Raw genomic sequence first — 7,888 nt, 5'->3', positions numbered from 1 at the left:
CTGGTTGAGAGAATGCCAAGCGTGTGCAAAACTGTCATCAAGGTAAAGGGTAGCTACTTTGAAGAATCTAAAATATATTTTGATTTGTTTAACATTTTTTTTTGGTTACTACATGATTCTATGTTAGTTCATAGTTTTGATGTCTTCACTATTCTAAAATGTAGAAAATTGTAAAAGTAAAAGAGAAACCCTGGAATGAGTAGGTGTGTCAAATTTGGACTGGTACTGTATCTAGCTGTTAATTATGAAATAAAACGTCTGCTTTGTGTATATCTTGTTTCATCTCTATTGTTGCCATTGTCCTGGCTGGAGAAGGTTCAGTGAATGGGGAATGGCAGCGTGAGGTAATACAGTAGGAGGAGAGCGAGTGCTTCTCAAATGTTTTGTTTATGCGTTCTCCACAATCTCATCCTCACAATAACGTACTCAAGAGAATGTCATCGGAGAATGCACTTGGATAATGAGAGTGTGGAGAATGGTAGAATGCATATTGAAAAACACCCATTGTTTTTTGTATGTAAAATGTCCCAGAGAAGGAAGAAATTAACAACTTATTCAGTAGCTTTGTTTTCATTTGAATAATGATACATTACATCCTTTAAAATAACTTCAGTGTCACAATTTGTAAAATAGTTTCCCCTTCGTAATCACAAAGGAATGTCCATTAATTTAGACAAGTTATTACAAAGGTATATTTTGTGCATGATTTTAAAGTGAATTTCACTTACATAATTTCTCCCATTAAATTTCAGTAAAATGTCAAATTTCATCTAGGAGAGAAAAAAGTGAAAAGTTCCCTTAATGTATTATAACATTTCTTATCCAGCAGGGGGAAATCTTCTAACATACAGTAAGTTGTGCATGTATCTTTACATGTTCTCCAAAACGCAAATGAGATTTCATTTTTGAGTAAGTCCTGAATGTATTGCTTTGCATATAGAATTAAATGATTTGTTATATGTTTCTAAGAACTTTCTATAAGAGTATCCTTTATCAAATAAATCAAACCACTTAGAGAAGAATAAAGATGTGTTTTTAACAATATCTTTGTTCTTCCACAGAAGTGTTTTGTGTGACATGACATCGTTTCCAGGCTAAAAGGGCTTGTTCATGATATTTGGACAGTTGGATGGGTAATTTTGATTGATAATAGTTGCACTTCCAACAAAAATTTAAGAGCACCCAATTTCTTAAAAATATGACAAGGAATAAAGTACCATATAGATTCAGAGCTAAACATACATATTTTTATACAGTTTACTTTAAAGGTATTGTTGATATATTTGAAATCTAGTATTTCAAGCCCACCATCAACTCTTTGGTTTGATAGTACAGATTTTTTAAGTTTGTTTATATTTCCATATAAAGTCTAGAAGTTTTGATATCGTTGCTGGTTTGATCAGCTACAAATATAGACACAGCAAGAAAAATGTAGAAGTTGACGGACAATATTGTTTTTCGCCATGTGCACCACAAAATATTTCACATCTTTCACTGGAGCATTCTAAATAGATTGGTAATTTGAGTTATGCAGACAATATTTCACATATAGTTAAGTTCAAGACCAGAAGCTGAAGAGAATGATTTGATAGTATTACGTGCAATAGCAACTTGAACCTTTTCAGAAACAGTTGTATCATCTGCTTACTGAGATTTTAATTTATTTTCAAAATATATAGAAATAACTTGTAATTCAGGGTTGTTTAAAATGCTAATAGATAGTAATTCTACAACTACTGTAAAAAGGAATAAAACTGAAATAGGGCAACCCTGGCGTACACTACATTGAAAATAAAATATTTTAGATGTGTTATGATTAATCATAATAGAACTATGAATGTCTTTATTAAACATATTCATAACAGAGACAAAGCTAGTCCCAAAACCAAAAGTGTACGATTGTGTTCTATTGTATCAAATGCTTTGCAAAAGTCGAGGAATAAAATAAGTCATTGGAATCGGCGTAATCAATCAAGTCTAAAACTAATCTGATGTTACAGTTGATGTGGCGTCCTTTCATGAAACCAGGGGATCTTTATCAGCTTTTGTTATTAAGGGAATCACCCCTTGTTCCATGGTAGTAATCATCTCACCATTAGCTAGGCATTCTTGGAACATGTTGAATATTGGTTACTCTAAATGTTCCCAAAAGTGTAAATAAAATTCCAAAGTCTGTCTGTTGCAGGTGCTTGCCCTTGTTCATAGATTTAAGAGCATCTCTAATCTCTACTATAGAAAACTCATCTTCACATATGGACTTGAACTCATCAGAAATAATTGGAAAATTACCATGGGACATGTTTCATTAAATGTTCACATTCAATCCCATTAAAGCTAGATTTATACAGATTTTCATAGAAAGAATACAAAGTTAGATGATCTTATGGTCTTTACACAAGGTATTGTCAATATTTAAGGCACAAAGAGATTTGCTTTTTTCAAGTGCAAAGAAATGCCTTGTCTACTCAACCTGTTTTGCTCCAGGTCTGATAAAGGCCTCTTTAGCTAAATCAATGTACATAGGAACTACTTCTATTCGAGAAGTATTCAAATATGTTTCTTCCTCTGCTGAAAGGGTATCCATTTTTAAAATAACATTCAATTTATTCATAAGCTCATCTTCTTTCAAAATGTTTGCTTCTTTAGTTTCTTACTGCTTGTAATGGCGATAGATCTTACTTTGAATTTAAATATTCTGGGCTCGGTGTCAGTTAAACTGCAGTCTCCTCCTCTGTCAGTGATTTATTTTGAATTCAAGTTCCAATCGGAACCCTGGCCCCCTGGTTCACACGCGTATCTGCCCTCTGGCTTGAATGGTCATACCTGATCTCGCTTCTTCTCGCCTGCCTTCCACGTTTGAGGACATACATTTCCATTGTTAGAATGGTCACTCGACTATCTTGTCAATATAATAGAACATCTTTGGTCGATGTCCATTTATTGAAATCCACTCGAAGTTGTCATTGGTCCGTCTCCTTGATGTTTACTCTCTCATTGGCCAATTAACCTGTCAATCATTCATGTTCCCGCAGATGGAAGGTGGTAGTACCAAAGACAGTACAGTATGAAGATATGCTAAAACTGCTTCTCGATTAGAAATCCCCGATCACACATGTAGGCGATGTCATGGCGACGTTGGCTAGCAAAGCTCATGCGTAAAAACGCTTAATCGGGTCTGAAGATCGTCTCGCGCCGAACTGCGCATGTGCAGGTTGTCAAAGGCACTCCTATATAAAGTTGTTTTTGACGAAAATGAAAACGTGTCAGTTTGTCACTTTCAGGAGGTTGGAGTAATAGCATGTTCAACTACTTAAGACATTGGTTCGAATCTAGGTTGTACCTTTTAGATTTCAAGAAAAGGAACAATTAAGGAAGTATATTTCACTTCTCAAACCGCAGCCTGGTCTGACTGGACTCTTTCTCAAGCGTTCCTGGAGGTCTCGCGATGTTGCGCTTCTGGGTTTAAAAATCTATGGTAGTACTTTATGTATGCCTCTCGTAAATTAGGTTTGGCAGAGAGAGGATTTGCACAAGGAACATTTTAAACATGGGCACCTGTAAACAGACAAGTCGAACGACCGTAGACATGAGAGCCGCCACTGTGGCCTTTTACGGGTGTGCGCTGGGTCTTCTGGCAATGGCCCTGCGAGAATTGTTGTTGGGATTTGAAGAGAATAGGTGCAGCATGACCTATATGTTCGAGCATCCACAGTACCGGGTGAGTAGCTTGCCTATTGACCTAAATTAAATGGCACCATGCGCGATTCAGAGTAAGAATTGGTCACTGTCAACTTGCTAGTGTTCTAGCTGTCATTTTCGATAGCCATAATTTAGATATAGCTAAACCCTTGGTCGATATATGAAACTGTGATGCTTGAGCTACAGGTAACTGCCAAAATAATGGAAACACTTGACTAAATGAAGGATACAATTGAAAGTAGGTGCTTCTACACAGGTGTGGTCCCTGAGTTAGATAAGTAATAACGTTCCATCATGTTTAGGGTCATGTATAAAAATGCAGGCCATTATTTTTGCTACAATGGCTATGCCCCCACACGATGACCAGGGTTGGGTAGGTTACTTTCTAAATGTAATCGGTTACAGTTACCTTTCCAATATTATAATCAGTAACGTAAATTTTGGATTACCCAAACTCAGTAACGTAATCTGAGTACTGAGTACATTTCCTCTTAAGCGGCATTAGAAGAAGACAAAAATGTATGTTACCAATTGAAGGACATCTATTGCTGGATAAATCAATGTTAAAGTTTACATAGCTGGCCATATATTGATTTTAAATTTTACTTTATGGGTTGGTTATGTAAGGCTTCTTCTAACCCATCGCTTTCTACTACATATAATAATACATTTAAATTATCTTTACATTAATATATATATATATAATTTATAAGTCAAAAAATGGATGTAGCAACTACAGACTTAAAAAAAGGGGCAATCAAAAGTGTTTGAGTGTGTGTCCACTAGGCCGAAATGTGTGTGTGTGTATATATATTGAGCATTAAAAGCCCGACTTTTATTCCATAGGCTGCGATCCATACTATGCAGCAAGAGCGCATTTTTCACTGGCTTAAAAAACGATGTTTGATAGGCAGCTTGAACTTCTTGAATTTAAACATTATTGCTTTCAAATACACCTCTAGATTTGTGAACAGCCATCCACAACAACCACAATCCGTATGGCGCAAATAGCTGAAAGACAGAGCAGCAGTGTGATTCACATCAATGCTCTATGTAGATATCAATAATAAGTGATATCTGTATTGCCGTAGACTACACCACTGCTGTCATCCTTACCTCCAAGCATTTATTCAACTTGGATAATCTTTCGATACCGACAGCAGTCGCACCATTGGAAGACATAGTTTAGACTGTAGCCTACAAAAACGTATTCCTGCTCTTTTCCAGTGATCCATCAAACAGAATTTTGGTGTGTCATCATAGTGGTGTCAGACTCGCTCAGGTGGAACAAACTTTATCTTATGCCTTTTTTCAATGCCGATTTGAATGTCATTGAGAAAACAGAAGTGTCAAAGATTTTTTTCCGCAAACATCCTTTATGATTTTAAAAGTAATCCTCAAAGTTTTTCAAAAGTATCTGTAATCTGATTACAATATTGTTTCTGGTAACGGATTACATTATTATGATTTTTTTTTAAGTAACGTGTAATCCGTTACTCACCAAACCTAACGATGACAATGCCCCTACCTAGCCTAGGCAGCCAATAGTGCAGATCCTTAGCCCACTATTGTCTAGGTTTGATGTGCGTTTCTGCTAATACACTCCTGTCCCTGGTGGACCGACTCGTACATCCTCCATTCAGGCTGCATAGGCATCGTTTTCCTCATTAACTAGCTTTAATGTAGAAATAACATCAGGGAAAATGTGTACTTTCTTTAGGAAACACCATTTTCCACCACCATGCTAGAGTGGCAAATACCTAGGAATGTTAGTTCCGGATGTTGCGTATCACGTTCAGCCAATCAGGTTGTAGCAGTCTGTTTACATCAGGAAGTAGCATTCCTAGGCATATAAACCACTGTAGCATAGTGGTGGAAAATGGTGTTTCATAAATAAAGTATGCATATTTTTTCAATTTTATTCCGCGTTTTCGACATTAAAGCTAGTTAAGGAGGTAAATTATTACTTTATAGCCAGAATGGAGGATGCTTTATGTACGAGCCAGTCCATAAAAATATTATTGGTTGCCTACACATTTATCAGATGTTATTGCAAGTGTAGCGAAATATTTGTGCTCAAGCCTAGACGAGAGTGTACGGGTGCTAGATCTGCACTATCGGCTGCCTAAGGTAGCCCCCACCCACAGAGCACAAGTGGTCAATTAATGGTTTGATGAGCATGAAAACAACATAATCAAATGTATTTATAAAGCCCTTTTTACATCCATAGATGTCAAAGTGCTTATACACAAACCTAGCATAAAAGCTAAACAGCAAGCAATGCATATGTAGAAGCACGGTGGCAAGGAAAAACTCCCTAGAAAGGCAGGAATCTAGGAAGAAATCTAGAGGAACCAGGTTCTGAGGGGTGGCTAGTCCTCTTCTGGCTGTGCCTGGTGGAGATTATAACAGAATATGGCCATTAAGGCCAGATTGTTCTTCAAGATGTTCAAAAGTTCATAGATGACCAGCAGGGGTCAAATAATTATCACAGTGGTTGTAGAGGGTGCAACAGGTCAGCACCTCAGGAGTAAATGTCAGATGGCTTTTCATAGCCGAGCATTCAGAGGTCGAAGACAGCAGGTGCAGTAGAGGGAGGGTCAAAAACAGCAGGTCTGGGACAAGGTAGCACGTCTGGTGAACAGGTCAGGGTTCCATAGCCACAGGCAAAACAGCAGAAACTGGATCAGTAGCACAACTGGGTGGACTGGGGACAGCCAGGAGTTATCATGCTGAGTCATGGTCCTAGTGCTTTGGTCCTCCGGGAGAGAGAAGGATTTAGAGGGAGCATTCTTAAGTTCATAAAAGACAATTTCACCAGATAGGACAGACTGACCATAGCCCCTCAGCACATAGACTATTGCAGAATAGATACTGGAGGCTGAGACAGGGGGGTCGGAGGACACTGGCCATGTCCGGGGTATCGTCAGACGGGGCCAACCAGGCAGGATATAATAACCCCGCCCACTTTGCCAAAGCACAGCCCCCACACCCCTAGAGGGATATCAACAGAAAACCAACTTACTACCCTGAGACAAGGCTGAGTATAGCCCACGAAAGATCTCCACCGCAGGAGCCCGAGGGGGCGCAAAACTGGTCAGTAAGATCATGTCAGTGACTCAAACCACAAAAGTTGAGTATGGTGAAAAAAGGCTGTGACAACATGACACAACTCTCATAGGGACGGCATGGAAGAGCACTAGTAAGCCAGTGACTCAATTACAGAAGAATGGTGCGGCATCCCTCCATATAGACATTTGTAGTACAAGGTGCATTGAAGCTGTTCTGACTTGTGGTGGCTCAACACCTTAAGACACTTTATGTTGGTGTTTCCTTTATTTTGGCAGGTTCCAGTACCTGTTGTTTAGTGCTTCCAATTTCAGCATTGCACGTTGCACATCATGTACATGAGTTTGAGTGACAAGGCTACACAGGGCTATTTACACGTTGAGGATGTCAAAGGACTGTGTCATGCACACCTCCGTTTCATATTTCACCATGGAATTTGATATCTCCACTAGCACAAAATGGAGAGGTGACATGGTTGGTAGACAGCTACTCTATGTTGAGGTTGCTGAGTGGGTGTGTGGTGTCATCATACTTATTTCCCTCATTAAAATGCAAATCAATTTATAACATTTTTGACATGTGTTTTTCTGGATTTTTTGTTGTTGTTATTCTGTCTCTCACTGTTCAAATAAACCTACCATTAAAATTATAGACTGATCATTTCTTTGTCAGTGGGCAAACGTACAAAATCAGCAGGGGATCAAATACTTTTTTCCCTCACTGTATTAACCCTGTTATTAGCAGGACAATATATATTGGTCATGGTTCCCGAGTGGAGCACAATGGGATTGCCTTGCAGTTCTCCAGCCATATCCACTGAAAGCGCACAAGGTTCAAGGCACGAGGGCAGGAGGCACGGGATGGGCCGCAGAGCCGCGCACAGAAGACCAACCTAGAGGAGGAGGGGAGGGGTTGGACCCCCCAAAACGCCACACTGGAAACACTTTAAGGGGCATTGCACTAATAATGGTGCTGACTAGGGAAACGTTCCCGCTGTTCTTAGTGCCAGTCTGCATGTTTAAACTAAAACAATGTAACTAATAATGGCATTTTTATGCTTTTGTTAATAAAATAATTATAAAAATACTCTTTCAAAATGCTGATGTTTTATTTAGTTATG

General features: G+C 38.6%; 1 long non-coding RNA gene across 1 annotated transcript; it reads left to right on the top strand.

Annotated features, from left to right (window-relative positions):
• Window positions 1–3,253: 3,253 nt before the first annotated feature.
• LOC145862547 (uncharacterized) lies at window positions 3,254–7,854 on the top strand. The gene is made up of 2 exons (XR_014381987.1): window positions 3,254–3,718; window positions 7,510–7,854. It is a non-coding gene; the product is annotated as an uncharacterized LOC145862547 (long non-coding RNA).
• The last annotated feature ends 34 nt before the right edge of the window (window positions 7,855–7,888 follow it).

Source organism: Salmo salar, chromosome 21 (assembly GCF_965601325.2).
Source record: "Salmo salar chromosome 21, fSalSal1, whole genome shotgun sequence".
Classification (NCBI taxonomy): Eukaryota; Metazoa; Chordata; class Actinopteri; order Salmoniformes; family Salmonidae; genus Salmo; species Salmo salar.
Note: the sequence above shows the minus strand (reverse complement) of the source record. Positions and strands in the feature narration are given on the sequence as shown.